Here is a 17,238-nt window from a genome sequence, read left to right on the forward strand (position 1 = left end):
ACTTTATAGAAATTAAAACTCTAACCTCCTATTTACATCATAATAATCATCTTACCATCCCACTAATATGGAATTTAGCTAGGCATATGATTATAAAATTTATATTCAAACTCGTGACCTTTGTAACATGTAAATCAATTTTATGTCTCTCTTGAAAATTCTTTTCTTATTTTGAAAAAACAGGACCTAATCAGATTATAAAATCTCCACGGAGGGGTTGACATACCTAAAAAGGATTAAAGGCTCGAGTCTAATCAATGAGATTTTTGACATATAATCCACTTTCTTTTGTTGTTATTATGCTACGTGACACAAAGATTTAACCACCGTCTGTTTTTTCTTTTTCTTAAAACTCACCCCAACAATACATTTAAAAGTATTGGATTATTAGAAAAAGAAAGGACGCATGAATCTATGTTAGGCTGAGGGATGTGGGGGGCTTTAATGGGGGCTTTAGTGGGGGCTCCAACCAATAATATTATGACGTGTGGCAGAGAGAGAAACTGGATAAGGGGGTTGTTGGAGCCCCCGTTGGAGCCCTAGCCCCTGGTGTGGAGGGACTCCAGCAGGGGCTCCAGCGAAAATTTTTTTTTATTTTTTATAAATATATTCAAACAACGTATTATTAAAAAAACTCATAAATTATTAAGAAAACACACATTAATAAAAAAAAACACATTAATATCTAAAATTCAAATTACAAAAAAAAACATACTAAAAATTAAACAAACAATAATACTTAATAATAACATTAATCTAATACAAGATCATCAGGTCGCCTCGCCCACAAATGTTCAACCAACTCATGTCGAAGATTCCCGTGTATCTCACGGCTCTTGATATTTGCTATGTTATGAAGTCTTTGTTGATCATTGATTGTGGACGGTTGTGGCGGAATGTCACCTTGGTAGTTTTGGCAGATAGCTTTGCCCTCGTCTTCTAACGTCATGTTGTGTAGGATCAGACACGTGTAGACGACATCCATTATCCTCTCCCGAGTCCAATAACGTATCGGGTTCGCCAGCACATAATATTGTTTTTTCAGAACTCCAAAAGCTCTTTCAATATCTTTTCTAGCAGACTCTTGCTTCTTCGTAAAATACATCCGTTTATCGGCGATTGGATCTGTAAAAGCTTGAACTAACAAAGCCCATTCGTTGTAAATACCATCGACCAGATAGTACCCGTACTTGAAGAGTTCTCCATTTGCAACAAAAGATTGAGGTGGTTCAACCCCGTCGATAAGGTCGTTGATCAAATGTGACTGATCGATAACATTAAGGTCGTTATTTAACCCAGCAACACAAAAAAAAACATGCCAAAACCAAAGATCCTGTGACACCGCCGCCTCAAGTATAAGGGTCGGCCCTTCATGATCACCACTGTGGAATTGACATCGCCAGGCCGTTGGACACATAGCCCATCCAACATGCGTACAATCGATGCTACCTAGCATCCCAGGAAAACCATGTTTTTCTGCGTGCACCTCATATATGCGTTGGATGTCATACATTGTAGGTTTACGCAGATATCTCCGAGAGTAAATCGAATGACTCCTACGTATATAAAATAATCTATAAACATATAATATATATTAAAAAATGTAATAAATATTTAATAAAAAGTAAAATTAATGTTTTTTACCTTGGCAGAAAAAATGAAGGGATTCACGTGCAACCCTTGTCGACATCTGTAAATACTCATCCAAAGCGTCCGACGAGATGCCGTACGCTAATTGACGGATAGCAGCCGTGCATTTTTGAAGAGAGGTAAAATCGGGGAGACCCCTAGCATCCTCCCTTTGTTGAAAAAAGGGATACCGTGCCTCTAAATCACTTGCTATACGCATGAACAATTGTCTGCTCATTCGGAAACGAGTTCGAAAATCCGACTCCTCGTATACCGGTTGAGGGCTAAAATAATGCCTAATCAAAGTATCGTTAGCACCCGATCGATCACGATCACGAGGTGGTGCTCTAACTCTCGGGACTCGAGGTTGATGGGCTTGATTTTGCAAGAGATCCACCACGGTTGCGGTCAAAACTCCCCCTACATGAAAAAGCAAATCATCCTTTTCGGAGGAGTTGGAATCAGACGAGTACCACGACATTTTTTTTGTGTTAGTTTTGAGAGGATTTTAGGAGGAAAGGTGTATAATTGTGAAATGAAGTATATTTTATAAAGGTATATATTTATAGTTTAAGAAAATATTTTTTTTTAATATTTAAAAGCCTAACTGCTCTTTTTCTAAACCCAATGCAAGTTTCTCTCTCTTCAGCCGCTAACCGGCTCACGCCTGCATTGTTTTTCACGCTAGCGCCCCGTTAGCGCCCCCGCTAACGCCCCGGTGGTGTGGTGTTAGCGCCTGGGGGCGCGAGCGGAGGGGCTCTAGCGCCCCCGTTGAAGCCCCACACCCCTCAGGCTTAGGTGTCAAAAGCGTGTTGTGAGATGACATCGTATGCAAGCTGTCTGTACGTCGTACCTCACTTTCTCATATACCATCCAAATTCAGTTAACACCACGTTTCTTCAATAACTAATTTCCACCAGATGTCCATCAAAATATCTAATCAGCCTCACCTTATTTTAAATATGCAAGTTTTTAACCAATAATTTGAACTCTAATTTTGTAACACAAATAATATTAATTAATAATCCGTTCACTGTACAAAATTATTTCATTTTTAACGAAATTTAAACACATCGCCGTCGTCTCCGTCACCGGCACCGGCGATTCACATTCTCCGGCCGACAAACAAAATTGATTTAATTTAATAATTAAAATTCTAATGGATCCTATTAATCCCAAACCTACTCGCCACCGCCGCCTCCGCCGCCGCCCTAACGCCGTCGTTACCGCCGGCGACATAATTCCTCACCTCCATCTTAATCATCTCCTGCACCACCGACAAAAACTCCGTAGTCGGAAATAAATTTTCCGACAATCCCATCGCCGGCGCCGGAGAATGTCCAACCGACGACGACTCAGACGAGTCAGATCCGGGAAGGGATAGGCTTAACAACGTCGACGGTTCATCGGCGGCGGTGGTGGTCACCGGCGCCGGCGAAGAAGCCGGGACGCTTGACTCGCTGACGTCAGATCCTGACGGACTACCCGGGTTAAAATAAAACCCGGAAACGGAACCCGACCCGGCACTAACGGATCTTTTTAACAACGGTTGTTGGATGGTAAACTGATTAAACTCTTCATTCGTCATGGACGAACACTTTCTTTTTAAAGTCGAGTTCCAGTGGTTTTTAATCGCGTTATCGGTCCGACCCGATAACAGCCGGGCAATCGTGGCCCATTTGTTTCCGAACCGGGCATGGGCCCGGAGAATGGTCTCGTCTTCCTCGGGTGTGAAGGCCCGGTGCTGGACCTCCGGCGAGAGCTGGTTGCACCACCGCAGGCGGCAGGACTTGCCGGATCTGCCGGGTATGGATTTGCTGACGAGTGACCAGTTTCTGGGGCCGTATTTGTCGACGAGTTGTTGGAGCATTTGGTCTTCTTCGGGGCTCCATGGGCCTTTGATCCGATCCATATTGGTGGGGTTGGTTTTATATGAAGGATGAGGATGTGGGTGGTGGGTTTTATATAACGGTGAGACGGTGAGGGAAGTTGCTGTGACGGTAGCAAGAGGTTGTCTTTGGGATCCAGCTGGATATTGGCCACGCGTCACAATTTAGCCTTCATCCCGGTTACACATATGCAATCAATCCTATTCTTTTTTCCTTTTTTTATTATTTTATTTTAAATATATATTCATGTAATGAATTTTCATATTACAAATAGTGTAATATTGGTCTAGTGGTAAGAGACTTGTCTTTTTAAGCGGAGATGCAAGTTTGATTCCTTTTTGGGCTAATTCAAAGGATATATGGATGAATCAGAGCTTTAATCTCATGTTCGAACCCAACATGAGGCGAGGGTTTACGGATTCCAACTGATTCCTGCACATCAGGTGATACGTACAGATTGCTTGGTCTAGTAATACCCTGGCTTTAAGCGGAATAAACCCGGGTGATACGCATAGATTGCTTACAAGCTCATGACACTATTAATATGACAAAATAATTACTTCATTTTATTAAATCACAAGTACACAATTTGACATAAATCAAATAACAATACAAGAAATATGAATTTCAATATATTTTCTAATAACCAAAAAGTCCAACTATCTAGTTATGTTTTTCAATCCTCAAATTATGTTTTTTTTTTGTTTAGGTATATAAGTTAACTATGGGTATGTTTGGCAAAACTAGCTGTTAGCTGTTAGCTATAGCTTTTTAGATATATTTAGGTGTTTAGCAGAGTAGCTGGAGCTTTTTAGATATATTTAGGTATTTGAAAGAGTAACTAAAGCTTTTAATAAAACTAATTGGGTGTCAGCGCGGTGCGCGGAGTGCGTGCGCAACCTGACATCAACCGCATAATCAGTGTCGGTACGTGATTCATTTGATAATGGTGCACGCATAACCTGAATGCAGACGTGTACTTCGTGCAAAGGCAGTAAGCGTGTAATCGGTGGAGAAAATCAACAAACAAAGCTAAAATATGCAGTAATTTTAAATAGATAATTTTTTAAACCCAACCTCTTTTGATCTGAAACCCTTCCGACCCGACATCGTTTTAATCTGAAACATGTTCTGACCTGGTCCCTTTCGACTCAAAACCGTATTGACACGAACCGAACTACGTTAACCCTTTTTGTGTCAACTCGTTTCGACCTTAATTTGGTCTTACACATGACCCGAGCTTGTCTGACTCGACTTGTTGTCAATCATAACCGGTAATTACGTAGTATACTATTTTTTTTAAGTTAAAAATGTATAGCAATATGATACTCAAATTAAAGAAAATAAAATACTCTTTTTTATGATCAAATTTGTTCAAAAAAATATTAATATGTGAAAAAGTTATAGTCTTTTAAAGAGTCATTGGGGGTAATTAGTTTTGAATAAGGGTAAAATATGTAACTATTATAAAAATTAACAAAAGTTGATAAAAGTTCAGGTACCAAACTTGTTAATTCAATTGTAAAAGCTTCTAGATTTTCTCAAACGCTACTACTAGTAGCGTTTAAACATGTAGTTTTTCTCCAAAGTTAAAAGCTTGAAGCTTCTTCCACCAAACAAAGTTTTTTATTGAATATGTGCTTTTTCTTAAAAGCTTGAAGCTTGAAGCTCCTAAAAGCTCTTTGCCAAACATGCCCTATATATTTTCTTTTCTATTAGTAATTTTATATAATACTCACTTACTCTAACTACTTTGAAAAAAATGTGGGATTTTCATAATTTATTTACTAAACTTTCTATTTGTTTATTTTAATTAACTTACCGTTACTTTTCTCTTTTATATTTAAATTGATCTTAGATGTGATTAATTAACAGCCAAAATTGTGATACCTCTGCGTCGCCTAGGGTTTCAAATGAGATGGTAGTGTAAATTGGAGCCATATAGAAAGCACAACATCATATAGAGAGAGAGAGAGCGAAAAGGGGGGGGGGGGGGAGAGAGAGATTGACATTGGCTATATTTCCAAAGTAGCAACATTAGTGTTTTCACATGATATCTCGAATGGTCTCCTGATATCTAACATCTCCCTGAGATCGGCTATTAGACTTTTCAACCAAGCTTCCTCTTTGTTGTTATATAGGCCGTGACATGTTTAAATTCATTGGTTGGGTGCACAATTGTCACACCCTTAAATTTCGACTAACAAGGTTTACCGTGAGCCGTGTGACATACCAGAATCTAGCTCATTGGTTATATCAGACAACCACAATTTAAAACATTAATTAAGCATCATCCAAAACACGAGGAAACAAAAACAAACCAAGCAGTTTAAAAGTTTTGCGAAAGCGTAAAAGTAAATGGTTTAAAAATAATAAACCACGTGCTTAAACACACACATCCAATCATCAAAACAAAACATAATGACGAATGTCTAAAATCAAACTAAACAATCTCATGGGCAATGCATGAGACAATTTATAAAACCATACCTAACGACTTGGGTAAGTATAGTACTCAAACGTCAACACAGGGTTGGTGAGTTCAAAAGTTATAGATGTAAAACAATGTGTTTTAATTACTACGCAATTCTATAATATTTGGACAGCTAATCCATTTACAAGTTACTAGCCGTTTGAACCAAAGCTGATTGGTGTACATATTGCTGCCTTTAAACCGTGTCTGTCACAAACACTGACACGAATGACATGTTTGTTATACACCCATTTCTATGACCTCCATTCTTGATATAGTGACTAAACCGGGTGAGGTTTGTCAAACCCAATAGTATTTCTCAATATTACCTAGTAAGAATCATCTCTCTCGGCTCAAAAAATGTAAGGACTTTGGTGATAAAATGCATCTAATACACAAGTAATAAATCTTATCTTACTATACTATTAAAACAACATATCTTTTCCACATGTCATTTAACTAGGTTATCCACATAGGATGCCAAGTATACAATTTCTATAAATAAATTATCCACTTAATAAACAATTTAATTTTAAGCATTAACTCCTAAGTTGGAGAATGTTTCAAAATAAATGGTTATAATCACCATTTATTGAGTAACAAAGGCAATTAATTGTCTTCATTGTTATGTTCTAAAATTTTGAGACTTATTATTTTATTTTTTTGAACGCTTGGACTGGATCTATGGATGCTTGTATTGCAATGATGGTTTAAGTCATGAAGTTTGGATTTTATTGTTGCTTTATTAAACGGTTTAATCAAAATTATAATTGTCATATCTCATTGTTATATTCATATTTGTAGCATCTTTTATGTTGTGTACTTATATGTTTTATAATTTCAATAAAATTAGTTTTTGTAGTACACAACTTATGTTACAACATCTACATATTTATGATTCATAGCTTACAACATATGATTTCAGTACATGATAAAGTTTTAATTAATATGTCTTTTTTTATTTCATTGTATAAGTTAAAAATATGTTTTAAATTGTTATTTATCTCTGTTTTTCTTTGTATGTTGGATTTTTTTTAATTAAAACAACAATGTGATACCTTATATTAATAATGCTAGATTATCTGCCGTTTACAATTCACTAAAATGTATAGCACATAGTCACATACATATATATATATACATACATATATAGGATTAGAATCATTTCAGAAGTGTTTTTTAATACGAGAAGTGCGAGAAGTAATTACAACCAATCACAAATTTTCTTTTTATTTATTTAATTATTATCTAGAAGGATATATTAGTCAAGTGAAAATTTTCTTTTTTTAGTAACTATTAATTGCTATTAGTAAGTTATAAAACAAAAATATTAATATTTCAATTTTATTTTAATATTAAGCCATAGTTACAAAATCAAATTTATGCTTATCCGAAATCAAAGATTTTGTTTATCTAATAATCATCAGTAAATAAAAAACAAATCCACCCCTAGTTGTCCCCAATTGTGTCTGCGATGAAATTGAACAATATCCCAAATGTCGAATTCAACCCAATTAATTCATTCCAGTTTGTCGATTGTCCATATCTAATTGTTGATTTCAACCTAAATTAACTAGATTCACTCTACTTCGATCTAGGCGATTAAAGCTATAAAAATCATCAGTAAATAAAAAACAAATCCACCCCTAGTTGTCCCCAATTGTGTCTGCGATGAAATTGAACAATATCCCAAATGTCGAATTCAACCCAATTAATTCATTCCAGTTTGTCGATTGTCCATATCTAATTGTTGATTTCAACCTAAATTAACTAGATTCACTCTACTTCGATCTAGGCGATTAAAGCTATAAAAAAGTAAGTGATTTTGAATTTATCAAATAACATATCAATATGCTCTATATGATTTTAATATAACAAAGGTTTCTCTTTAACATAAACTAAACAAACATTTAAGGTACATAAACTGGTACAAAAATATTGAGTTCATAATCTTCTAGAAAAAGCAAAACAAGAGCAACATAAAAGCAAATATACATTAAGGATACATAAATAAGTACAAATAACAAATTTCCTATAAAAACAGATCAATGTCTCGTTACATAAACCTCCACCAAAGCAATATTGTGTTTCAGTAACCCCAAGCTCTTTTGTATGTAAACCTTGAAAGCCAAATGTCTTTCGATCTATTTAGAAAAAAATCAAAAGCCAAAAAAGAAGTTAAATAATCTAAACCTAACATTCTATTCTTCCATACCAAACATCATACACATAATTAGTGAAATTCATCTTACATTGTAACTTAATAAACCTTCACGGTAACTAGTACTAGACTTACATGACGAATAAAAACATACACATGCAAAAAAAGAAAAAAAGAAAAAAAAAACGCATTTGAGTAAAAGAAATCCATACACAACAACAATATACGTAGTACACAGAAAATGAGTACTTACATAGCTAATATATCCAGACAATTAATTAGGCTACACATATACAACCAATATTTCCCTACATAGCCATTTGTATCATATGCAACTTAACTCCTAAACAACCTAGACATAACATAGTTTCTATTCGAATTAATACCTACACAGCTTAAATAATACCAATTTAATGATTGTGTAGGGATATATCTACACATGCTACACTTGTGTAGGGATATACCTATACATGCTACATTTGTTCACAATATGCCACCTACACCGATCATCATATTATTCATAATATAGTGTAGGAACTTTGAGATTTATTATGATTGTGTAGGGATATTCTTACTCACATGCACATACAAATCATTACATTAACTAGACAGTTAATTAGACTACACATATGCAACCAATATATCCCTACATAGCCATTAATATCCCTACACAACTTAATTCCTAAACAACCTACACATAACTTGATTTGGACTCGAATTAAAACCAACATAGCTTACACAATTTATATACCTCTCACAACTTACACGTAACTGAATGTATACTCAAATTAACACCTAAACAACCTACACAATATGCAGATAGACACTACATATCACAATTCGATATGCCACATATACAGAATTTAAAACCTACACCAGACAGTTACAATCTTTTAGTTAGTAAGTTTTTTTATATCTTTCTTTCTTAATGCGCCACAGACGCAACAAACCTACACATAAAACATGGTACACATAGAACATATATATGCCACAATAACTGCAGTATAACATATACATCTAATAAATGGTCTAGACAATAAACAGCTAACACAACATCAATTAAACAATAAAAATAGATAGGAGAACATATTTATAGGGCTGTGCAAAATACAAAACCCGGCCCGACCCAATAGAAGACCGACCCGACCCGAGGACCGATATAACAGAAATTCAGAGACCAAATACTGAACCGATGGGAATTATCGGGTATCGGTCTTGAGTATAGTCGGTCTCTCGGTGCTTTGCATACAGGACTGAAACCGAAATTTACATTCACTGTTTCAATCGATTGTGTTATGAATCATGCATAGAAGACCCGGATATGATTCAATTGCAAACTCCATTCAATTGACAAATGATTTACACATACAACATGGGGTCTTAATCAGGTAAATTCTGTTCATTTTTCTTCATGCTAGATTGTCAATTTTTTCAAGTTGAAGTATTGGTCTATGATTCTTCATTTTTAATTGATTAGTACAATATGACTTCTCAATTTTGGTGCTTAATTGATCACTATAGACTTGATTTATTGTTTGATTTAGCATGCCCTCCAACTGTTTGATGAAATGTCTTAATGAACATGTGTTTGATTATGTTTCCTGATTATTTAATTAACAATTTCTTTTATAGCATACCCTTTATATCTATGAAAATACTTAATTCTCTGCAAATATGTGATTGTAGAATGAATGAATGATAATACTTTAGCTTATTCGATGACTCCATTTATGGTTAACCAGCAACAAAAACGCCAAAGTTAAAAGTTCTTCAATCCTTGCTTTGCTTTTGATTACAATCTATATAATTTGTCACATTATATTGTTCATTGAATGTGTTGTAAAAAACTATGTCATTTGGTGCAGATGCTAATGAAGTCATTCATGAAAGAAATCAAACTAGCATACTTCATAAGGTATATCTGCCAAGTTACATCATCACTTTTGTTTTTATAAAATAAGCTTTGCAGATGATCTAATATGCGATTTGTCACACTGAAGTTGAAAATTATAATATCGTTAGCAATTGAATCTTCTATTGATCTAATATTGTACATAAATACAAAGGAAAGATTTTAAGAAAAGTTGAAGTCTTTTAAGGAGTAGTAGAACATTATTATAGTTTCATGTCAAATTGATGCATGTGTTGAAGATGATGTCGGTTTCCCAAATTTTACCAGCAAGGACGAACCTAACAAACTAACTGTATTGATCAAAGCATGTATTCACATCATTTAGAACCATTATACACATAATTAATTAAAATAGTTTAATTAATATCTTGTAAAATCAATAGTTGATTACTTTCGCTCAAAATTAAACTTTGATTCCAGCAACTGTTATTTATGTATTTTTGCTGTGTTAATTTGATTTTTAAGCATGCATTTTGATAATTATCAGTTTCTATTTTTAATAGGTTAGAGGATTAAAGTCTAAAAGGAAAGGAGATCAGCAGCAAGGACACTAATATGGAAACCAAATGCAAATATGGAAACCAAAAAAGTGTTTTATTATAATTGATTACACAATTTCGGGTCAGTCCTTAAATAGTTCGGGCAACCCGGATCTTGGCCCGATACCCGACCCGAACCCGAATTTCCATGGATATCTGACCCGATGAAAAACCGAATTTTAAAGTGCAGGTCCGGGTTTCAGGCTTTTTTGGTTCGGGTTGTCGGGTTTTTCGGTTCGACCCTATTTATGCACACCCCTACATATTTATTAGCAAAACATAGTAACAACACCTAATATTTATTAGTACACTAATAAGATCAAAGTAAACACACAAAAGTAACAACTTGCATCATCATATATCTACATATATTAACCCCTACACTAGTATGTTATCAAATTTGTTAACAACAGCAGTCAAGTAATAATAACAAGTAACATCATCTTATATCTACCAAATACATACATCATTTGTATAAACCTACCATCTGACATATTACCCAACAACCACCATCAATCATATTGCACCCAAAACAAACTGTTGGTATTGAATTCATCAAAAAACAAAAAAAAAAACAAAAAAAATATCTTAATATAATCCTTCATCCACAACATTGTGTATGGTACTACACAATACAAACAAATTTACTACTAAACTATAAAATTGAGTGAACTAAACAAAACCCTAAATTGCTTCAAAAATTCCATCCGAAGACAAGTATATATCATATAAAATAACGAATGTAGGTACGAAAGTAAGAAATTAGTGATGATGTTAGAGATTGAAAAAAACTAAAAACAACCTTGATTCTTCATAAGCCTTTGTAACCCTAATATCGAAAACGCCCAATTTCTCTGGTAACGTACATGAATAAAATCAACGATGAAGGGGATCCTTTCTTATACGCCAACAAATTATATTGTAAGAACTAAAGATTTTGTGAATATTATTTGTTTTGAAAAGGATTTTGATGGAGGAAAGGAGAGTGGTGATCGTTAAGCAAAAATTCTGGAAACATACATTTCCTTTATTTAATCCTACACTTATAAGACAACTTTGCCCTTTTTATATTATAAATATTACAACAGTATTGTGATATTTACAAAAATGCCATTCTTTATTTCAAGCCATTGATTATAGAAGATCAATGGTTGAAATCTACTTCTCGCACTTCTCGCTATAATATTACTTCTCGCATGATCCATCCCCTATATATATATATATATATAAAGTTTTATATATTTTCACCCTTGTGTAACACGGAATCTAACCTAGTATATATAGTATTGCAAAAACTAAATAATGCATTTGCGTTTTCACTTGAAACCAAGCATATGAAAAGTATTGTGTTTCTTTCCGAAAACAAGTAGTGAAAACAATTGTTTTTTATTCCTGAAAACAAGTAATGAATAGTATGAATTCACCTGATGACGCGCGTAAAAGGTTTTCCACGAAAAGGTTAACAAGTACGCTACCTAATACAGGTGTTAAAACTATGAGAAGGTGTTTAACAACACATGATCCTAGTCTCACGTATAAACCCACACACGTACACAAGCATGACCCGATGACTCATTGGTTATAAGTTATAACATTAATGTCAATAGTATTAAGGTGTATAAACATGCATCTAGATCACACAATGATCAAACAAACAAGCATTTATCACATAACTCTAATTCAAATCATGCAGTTTACGGGACAGATTTTAGAATGTGCAAACGGATTTAATTAATTAAGCATACAATGTAAATAAGTTCTAGAATTTTACCACAGTAGCATACACGAGCTAGGTTTACCAAAAAAAAATTTGTTATATCTTTCCCGTGCTCACAAGAATCACACAAAATTACAAAAATTCAATTATTACATATAGGTACACGTGCAATTCATCATTGTGCAAAACAAAATGTCTAGACTTGGTTAGACCAAAATACTTAATTAAATCAAGCAAGGCCGATTGGTTCAAATTCCCAGCTCATAACACCAAGTCCATAAGTGGAAGCAACCCATTTGGTCTTGTCTTTAACAAGTTATGATATCGAGAAGTAAGACCTGATATTGATTTCCCAAATCAGTTTTGACATGAAATCTTGTAAAATCAGAAAAATTATCAATCATATGTCCAAAAATTACAAACCCTAGTTTTCTGAAAACTAGACTCAAAGTACTATAACCAGTTGGGCTGTCCCTAAGAAACGTTAAAAAATTTTGGGCTGAATGTGAGAAAAAGTGTGGGCCTCTAGTTAAAAAAAAGTAATTTGGCTTAAACAATTACATGTTTAAGTAGGCTTATTTGTTATGATTTTGGGATATGCAAACAATTTTTATATATAAATGAACTTAAATAAGTTGAATAATTGGATTTAAACATTAAATATACATATTTTCTTTTATAAAATACTATACAAACCCATTAAGACCTTAACCAAGTAGTAAAACATATTACAAAGCGTAAACCCGTAACATATTGACCCTTACATTTGAGGATTAAAGACTTTGTAACCATAGTGGAAGAAAAAGTAGTAGTTAAATAACAGCATAAAAGGCAACAATTAGCAAAATTGAAAAGAAATCAAAGGTCAAGAAACATGATCGTGATAAAATGCAATGTTTAATCTGTTTTCTTCTAAAATTTTATTTTTTCCCCTTATATATGTGAAATTAAGTATATTACATCTATTTATAAGATATCAATACTTAAATTAGTTTGAAGCTAAAAAAAATTATTAGTTACAAGAAACAAAGTATAAAATTATGCTTTCTTTTTAGGATGAACTGGAGATAGATCGGATGGATCAGTGGTCTGTCAGCTATCTAAATTGACTATTAAAATAAATAAAAGTAAGTGATAATGTAAAACTTTGAAAGGCTTTGTGGAATTAAATATAAATTAAAAACAAATGTTTATGTTTAGATTTAATTAGTCACATAACAAGACAAGTTTGTGAATATTTTAAAAGTTTACCAGATGCCTTTTTACCTAGAAAATATTTGAAAGATTTATTCAAATAAATAAGCTACTTTTGTGAAAAAGAAACTATGGACACATACACCACCTTTATTCTCTAGACCATGATTCCAGCTAACATAAGCCGTAAGCAGACATCGTACCGTCCAAAGTACCACCCTCGTACGCCACCACCACCAACTCTTTTTTTTTACTTTTTCTTTTTTTTCTTTTTTTTTCCGTTGTCCTTTTGCTTTTCCAATTATTGAACACAAATAGAAGTTGTTTAACCTCCACTCGTCCACTTGCTCTTTCATGTTGTACACATTCACAAAAGCAAATAAAATGTCACGTAAGGTGCTGATTGTTTTTGAAGACAAAAATTTTCTACAATTTAATTTCATCTGATTTTATGTCTGTAATTAAAAATATGGTCTAAAGGTCAGCAATCTGAAAATATAATACAGTTTGTTTTATAAACTGAAAATCGTCTGTATAAGCTTAAAATTAGTTATTAATCACACATATCACAATAGATATAAGTCATTTAACGTATGTAGAATGCTAAAATAATTGATGGTGGTGTACCAACTATGGAAGTGGATGATGGTGGATGATTGGTGGCAGATGATTGTGGTAGGCGGTGAACGGTAGGTGGTGGTGATGGACGGTTGTGGTGGGTGGTGGACGACGGGGGTGGCGGACGGTGGGTGGTGGTGGTTGAAGGTGGCGGACAGTGGGTGGTGGTAGTGGACGATGGTTGTGGCTAAGGTGGGTGGTGGTGGTGGTGGTGATGGACGATGGTGGTGGTGGGTGGTGGACGGTGGCAGCGGACGGTGGGTGGTGCTGGCGGACGGTGGGTGATGGGTGGTGGTAGTGGACGATGGTTGTGGCGGACGACGGGCGGTGGTGGTGGTGGGTGGTGGACAATGGGTGATGGTGGTGGACGGTGGTGGTGGCGGACGGTGGGTGGTGGTAGTGGATGGTGGTTGTAGCCGACGGTGGGTGGTGGTGGTGATAAACGGTGATGGCGGTGGACAGTGGTGGTGGTGGGTGGTGGTAGTGGGTGGTGTTTGTGGCCGACAGTGGGTGGTGTTGGCGATGACGGTGGTGGTGGTGGGTGGTGGTGGTGTTGGACATTAGGTGTTGGTAGGATGTTATGAAGTATAAAGAAGTGTGAAGAAGTTGAACAATAATTTATTTTTTAAGACCATAAAAGCATTTTTCAGATCTTTTTTAAAAGAAAAAACAAACAATCTTCAAAAGCTTATGTCTGCGTGCCCGCAGACGTAAGCCCCTTACAGACATTTTAAACAAAAACAAACAGAACCTAAGTTGTATTTAAAAACGTAACGAGATTTAATAATTGCATGTGCTTTTAATGTGCTTTTAAAATGTTAATAAATAAGTGTTTAATGAGTGCATGTTCACCAGCTATATTTATTCTTATGACAACTACGAGCTACAGGCAGTGGCAATTAGGGATGAGCAAAACTGGTACCGATACCGAATTGAAAGCGGTACTGAAATCGGTATCGATTTGGTACCGTTGGTATCGAATCGGTACCAAGATTTTGAGTTTTCGGGATCGGTACCGGTACTGGTATTTTCCGAATTTTACCTTAAATACCGGTACAGTCCCAGTACCGAACTGAAAATTTCGCAGTACCGAACTGAAAATTTCGGTACTGGTACTGGTACCAAAAAAAAATTATGATTTTCGGGATCGGGATATTCGGTACCGGTACCGGTCGGTACATATACAGTACCGAGCTCATCCCTAGTGGCAACAACAGAGACCATACCCCAGATTAGATGTGCACAAATCGGGTGTTTTTTAAAACTTGGAACTGGGTAGGAGTCGGTTTTTTTGGAACCGGTTCTCGTCAGGAACCGAGTAGGAACCGAGTAGGAACCGGACTCGACCCGATGGGAAATAATCAGAACTCAGTGGAACTGGGTAGGGTAGGAACCGAGTACGGTGTATACCCGAAAACCAGTTCCAGCGGGTTTTTCAATTTTAAAAGCAATATGACCGTTGGGAACTGGTTCCAACAGCTATATTACCGTTTTTAGACCGTTGGAACCGGTTTTGAAGATGCAAACACACACACACACATATTATATATAGATAGGCTAAGAGTTAGAACTTGTTAAGCAACTTCCCTAACTTGTTAAACACTTCTATAACTTGTTAAACCACTTCTCTAACTCTTAGTTTAAACCAATGGCAATCAACGATGATGTTGTTATGGTAATTGAAACTCCGAGATGCCCCGAGGTTTGGGATCACTATGACCTGTGTGTTATGACCGACACACAGGAGATGGCGTGCTGCAGATACCGTGGCAAGTTGTAAGGCCCCGTTACCGGTAACCCTACTTTCGTGTTGGATTTACTCATAAACACAGTTCTAAATGTCAGAGTTAATTAAAACATTTATGCGGAATATAAAACTTTCATAAAACATTACAATATTTCATAACTTGTCTCAAAACATCCTTTGTCTTTCACATTAAAACATTAAAATTAAAACATCGTAAGTCTTCAGATGCCAGGCTCTTATTCTTCTGCCATGTGTCCCCGCTCAAGCCAGCTGTCTCATCCTACTCACCTGCGTGCATACTAAAAGTCAGCTACGCTGAGTGAGTTCTAGTTAATCACATAATCATACAATACATTCTTTACATTTCAAACTTAACCTCCTAACTTTCTTTCATACACACTTAAGTGCTTTTACTTTCATTTTTACCTTCATACTTTCTTTACATACATAATCATACGTTTTAAAGAGCCTTTCGCCCTATAACCTCACAGATATTATAAGGGTCTGGTCCCTAGTTTTCGAATATTAGAAGGGTTCGATTCCCTAACATCACAGATATTATAAGGGTCTGGTCCCTACCATCACAGATATTACAAGGGTCTGGTCCCTAGTTTCGAATATTAGAAGGGTTCGATTCCCTAACATCACAGATATTATAAGGGTCTGGTTCCTAACATCACAGATATTATAAGGGTCTGGTCCCTAGTTTTCGAATATTAGTAGGGTTCGATTCCCTCTTCGTTCCATACATTATACCCCGAGTATTTTTAGGGCTCGGTACCCTTTTCGTAACCATACAACCATACATCATACCTCGAGTATTATTAGGGCTCGGTACCCTTTTCGTAACCATACAACCATACATCATACCTCGAGTATTATTAGGGCTCGGTACCCCTTTTCGTAACCATACGACCATACATCATTATTTCCTTCTTTTATTATCTCTATCACGTTCATACGCATAAGCATTCATATTATACTTACCTTATACATAGCATTACAACCTGACAGTACGTGCAATATCCGAAGATCGTTCACGTACCATCAAGCAATCATTTTTACATAACACATATATCACATAGGGCATACACTTATCACTTAGGATAAATGTATTAACAACACATCAAGTATGCACACAGCCCCGAAAACATAACAAGGAATGGGGCTAGAAACTCACCTGAACACGGTTACGTTCACCGTTAATCGTAAGTCCTTTCTTCAGTTGTGCACGGCTGACTGTATAACAAGTATACGTATTAATTAACTATCACTTCTCATAATGTATTTCTATCTTTATATGACCCACAACGAACGGGGGTCCGGGGGCAGCGCCCCTGGCAGCGAGGTCTAGGGGCG

General features: G+C 35.5%; 1 pseudogene; it reads right to left on the minus strand.

The window, feature by feature from the left end:
- Positions 1 to 2,652: 2,652 nt before the first annotated feature.
- LOC143631200 (transcription factor MYB44 pseudogene) lies at positions 2,653 to 3,541 on the minus strand (annotated as a pseudogene).
- Between the last annotated feature and the right edge of the window lie 13,697 nt (positions 3,542 to 17,238).

Source organism: Bidens hawaiensis, unplaced genomic scaffold (genome assembly GCF_021521415.1).
Source record: "Bidens hawaiensis isolate Kalapana, Puna unplaced genomic scaffold, B.hawaiensis_p1.1 tig00005959_1, whole genome shotgun sequence".
Taxonomy (NCBI): domain Eukaryota; kingdom Viridiplantae; phylum Streptophyta; class Magnoliopsida; order Asterales; family Asteraceae; genus Bidens; species Bidens hawaiensis.